This window comes from Parus major, chromosome Z, assembly GCF_001522545.3.
Source record: "Parus major isolate Abel chromosome Z, Parus_major1.1, whole genome shotgun sequence".
NCBI classification, from domain to species: domain Eukaryota; kingdom Metazoa; phylum Chordata; class Aves; order Passeriformes; family Paridae; genus Parus; species Parus major.
In genome coordinates, this window is record NC_031799.1 from 35,610,750 (window position 1) to 35,615,710 (window position 4,961).

Here is a 4,961-nt window from a genome sequence, read left to right on the forward strand (position 1 = left end):
CAAAATCTTGTTTCAAAATACTTGGATTACTCTTTAGATTTTTTTAAAAATATTTTTCATTAAAAGAATATGAATTTTAATGAAAGTTTTCCAGATTCTGACAAAATATGTCTTCCTAGATCCATGCAAACATCAAAGTGTTAACCAGATATGTGACCAAAAGTCTTTATATGTTATGCCCCTTTAGGTCACTAGAAGATATTTAAGAGCAAGTTAATTTTATTCCTGAAATAGCTGAAAGACTTAACAGTGAAAATACTACTAGAATGAAAAAACGTAGTATCTTGTACAAAAAAAACAAACTATTTTGGGGTTAAATATATATGCTGACATAGCCATAGAAATAAACTATAGAAGGACTAAATATGTTGAGTTAGATGTGAAAGACCCCAGTATTACTGTATTTTTTCTCACCCAGATATTGTCCCTGGAAGTGTGCCCCAAACATAAAAGGCCATTCTTCCGAACAGACTTCGGAAAGTATCTCTGACAAAGTTCAAATTACAGACTAATGAGTGCAAGATCAACTCTTTGTATTGTATACTAACTTTGGCACTGCCATTAGAAAAAGAAAATAACAAGAGACACCCATTAACAACAAGCTCAGAGGGTCTCATTTTCAAAGCATTGAAGCAAAAGGCCATTTGCAAAAATGTATGCTCAATTGCATGCTTAATCTGCACGCACATTTACTGTGACTTCATGTGATTCTCAGGTATTGAAACTCTACTGACCATTTCCATACACACAACCTGATTTGCATTTTGAATCACAGTAAACGTGCATTCAGATTAAATTTGTAATTCTGCAGGCAATTTTACACATGGCCCTAAGCTTCTAATATTTGGAAAAATCAAACCCTGGAGGCTGCTCTCCTCTCTTGAATATACAGATCTCCCACCGCCCCATTGAAAGGATAACCAGGAGCAGAATATGTTTTCACAGCACCCATCTTTTATAAATGATTTTTTCTTGTACTGAAAATCTATCCCAAACCCAGAAGCCACTTAAAAATTAAATCCTTTGACTCCATAGTTTATGCAGCCTGGATTGAAATAGGTTACGTATTTATCAACTTTACACATTGGAATGCCTGGTTAACTCAACTAATGCTGACAACTCTGCACCACAATATAGTGAACAATGAGCATCTTGTACTCAAAGGGTGCTTTCTTGGTCTGTGTTTCATAGCTATGGTAGGAACAAAAGGAGGAGTGTAACAAGAACCTGAGCATGGTAACAAGAAGATGGACACCTAAATGACAGGAACTGAGAAGAAAAGACTCCACAGTAAATTTGCAATTTTTTATCCAGGACTCAGTTTAACAGATTTAAAAAAACTAAACCATAAATTTATGGGGGCTTAACTGTAGGTGATAATAGTATTAACACAGGAGCGACTTAACAAAACACTTTTCAGCCCAGAGTACTTCACATGAATTCTTATTATTACTACCACTGTGCAGAAAGAGGACCCAAGATACAGAAAGTTCTGTCACATTGTAACAACTAGTCAGAAGCCAAGAAGCAAAATTTAGGTTCCTTACCTATTTCTACAGTTTTACTGAGAATTCTAAAAGAAGGAATGAAAATGAGACATAGGCCCTTTTTGAACAAACATTAGACTACGGTGAAATAGCTAGTTTTTCTGCAAGGGAAATGTGGTCACAGGACAGATGAAAGAAAATTTTAGAGTAATCCAGAGATTGAACTACTTGACAACTGTTCAGCTTTTCTGTAAAAAAATAGCTTCAAACTGCCATTTCTCTAAATAGCTATTCTCTGGTGTGTGTGCAAGGATATATCTATTACCAGTGTTAGCATAAATACAGCCAGCACAGAATTTGCTTGTGCAATTTAGATGGTCAGCTTTAACAACAGACATATAAATAGAATTAGTCCTTCATTTGAAAGAAATGTTTCATAAATCCTAGTATTCTGTAATAAAGAACTCTGCCATTAAACTACTATTTATATGAATCTGTTGTAAATATCAATAGATACTGGTGCAGAGTATCTACTAATGGAAGTGCCTTTTGGTTAGTTCTAGCTATAAAGAATCACTTTCCACCTGGCTCTCTTAATGTGAATTTTGAATGACTATATGGCTGTGCATTTAAGTTGTTACTCATACTCATGACATCCTGTGCAATGGGAAGGGAAAAAAGTCCAGGCAAACACTTCAAACAAAGAGTCCTCTTTGCATCTGCTTTATCCGCTTTCTAGAAGTAGTCCTTACCTATCATGTAAAAAGGCCTTGCATGAAGAACATGGCCATGCTGACTGTAGAGAAGTGGTATTTGGGTATTCATATTTCTTCACCCTCTATAATCTTTACAAGAGTAATATCATCTCTTCCCCAACACCTTTGCCTGCAGGAACTCTTGCCAAGACAGAAATTCTTAAGATAACAGAAGAAACAAGTGTTTTTTTTCCTGAGCCTCATTATGACAGAAGATGAGAAACCAGAGAGACTTCTAGAGCAGGACACCTATAGGATTCAGCTGCTGCTTCCTTCAGAGTCTGGTGAACAGCTAGCTAAATACATTCCATGACTTCAGTAACACCTCCAGCTCACTCTTTGGTCAGTGATGTGCAGGGATGTTCTTGAGCCCTCTGTCTTCTCCTGTAGAATAATTGTCTTAAAACACATGACTCCTAACCAGTAACAACAGCAGAAATTGCAGCCAGGAGTGGTCCTGCACTAGTAGGGGCAGAAAGAAACTGTTTAAACTTCTTACTTCAGTGAGGGGAGGCCCATGGGCATAGGCTTGCCATATTCATAATTCAGGAATGATGATGAGACACAAGCATGTCCAGAGGGCAACAAGGCTGGTGAGGGGCGTGGATCACAAGCCCTATGAGGAACAGCTGAGGGAACTGAGGTTGTTTAGCCTGGAGAAAAGGAGACTTATCACTCTCTACAACTCCCTGAAAGGTGGGTGTAGTCAGGTGGAAGTTGGTCTCTATCTCCAAGCAGCAACTTGAAAAGAGCAAAACAGAGGACACAGTCTCAAGCTGCCCCAAGGGCTGGATATTAGGCAAAAGTTTTCACAGAAAGGGTGATGAAGTATTGGAATAGTCTGCTTGGGCAGGTGGTGGAGTCACCATCCCTGGATGTGTTTTATTAAAGATTGGATGTGGCACTCAGTGCGTGGTTTAGTTGAGGAGTTACGGCTGGGTTGGACTTGAGGATCTTGGAGGTCTCTTCCAACCTAGTCATTCTGTGAACTCTGTGGATATCCTTTGCCCTAAGAACTCAGATCCTAAGTCCCAAAATCCTCTGACAAGCCATTATGGGGACAGGGGAGATGTATACATTCTCAAATCAATACACGAAAACAAGGGTCACTTGGCTGCATACTTCAACTGTATTTAATACCAACAAGAGTTCCTACAATACAGATCCAATATTGACAGTAACTGTCAGCTTTTCAGTAGTCTTCACAGGTATTTTTAGCAATCTAAAGAGGTATCTTCTGGGAAGTGGAGGAACTTGCATTATTTCTGTAGTTTTGACCTTCCAGCAGAGCATGAAAACTGTCAGCTCTTAGATTAAAATGTGATGCAGTCCAAATGTCAAATTCTTATTCACCAAAATTTTCATGCATTTCTTTTTGTGGCTTCATTTGGAGGTATGACAGCAAACACCTGCAGTTTGTTATGTCCACAGCTCTCTTTGTTGCTAATGTACTTTATTTCAATAGAAATCGCCTCAACAGTGCAAGTATGAGGTCATATAACTGATTGCACCTTTCCCTGATCGTGCTTCTACTGGACATGTTACTCCCAGAAGATGCCATGAGAAAAAAGCACTGGTACCACTCATGCTAGCAGTCCTGCTGTTCTGTGTCATGGTAGATGAATGTATTTCAGAATGGCAACTGGTGAATTAACATCTATAGCTGTGCTGAGATGTAATGAGGTCTACCTAAAGAAAGAGTTCCTTCCCATGTTCTGTTACATTGAACACCACACAAAAAAAAGTAAGTATAAAATATACATGAAACTGTACTCTCTTCATGTAGGCTCATATTTTTTACAGTGATGAGCAAACTTATCCATTTCATGGAAAAAAAATGTACCTGGGAACAAGGAAGGTTTTCACAGTGAAATGAGAAAGATCTACGGCATTTTTGAGAACCTTTGTTAAAAGGCTCTTTTTGTTCCCAGTGTGAATTTTCTTAACCCTTGCTTTTGTGGGAGCAAGTCAGGCTGTGAATAGCATTTAAATATAATTTTTCACATAATACCTAGCCTACTTTCAAAACTGAAGTAGCAATTTAGTTACTTGGATTTTATTATATATTTCTACTTCAATTCTCACCTGTGGTTTGAACATATTTTGTCTTTCATTTCAATCCAGTTGCTATGACTCAAAAGCCCATGCTAGACTAGAATATGGTAATAGAGGCAATTATATCATTGAGTATGCAGAACTACTCTCAGGTTAAGGTTTCACACCTGGGTGTCATTATTCTCTCCCATATCAATTTATTATTTAAGGACTTACTATTTGAAAGCTCTTAGTGTGCTCTGGCAATTAGAGTTGCTGAGTTTCTGTCTGCAGTGGCTGTATTTATTTTGCTCTCCTAGCTTTTTGTGATAGAATAATTAAATCTGCTTATAATTCAGTAATGGCAGACTCCTCTGAAACAGCCAATATTGCCCAGCCCCTCTTTAATCATCTGCATGAAAAAGCAGATAGGTGGGGTCTGTATGACACACACACACACACACACACATACATATATATATGTGTATATAGATATATACACAGAGAGAACTAGGAATAGAATTGTGGCAAAAATACATCCAAATATTTCAATTTTATTCATATTGGTAGACAAGATTGATTTTTGCACTGGGACTGCAATAGCTGAGAACATTACATAGTAGCTTACCAAGGAAGTAAAATTCTGCAATTTAAAAACACGAACAAAATCCATTTTATTATGGTA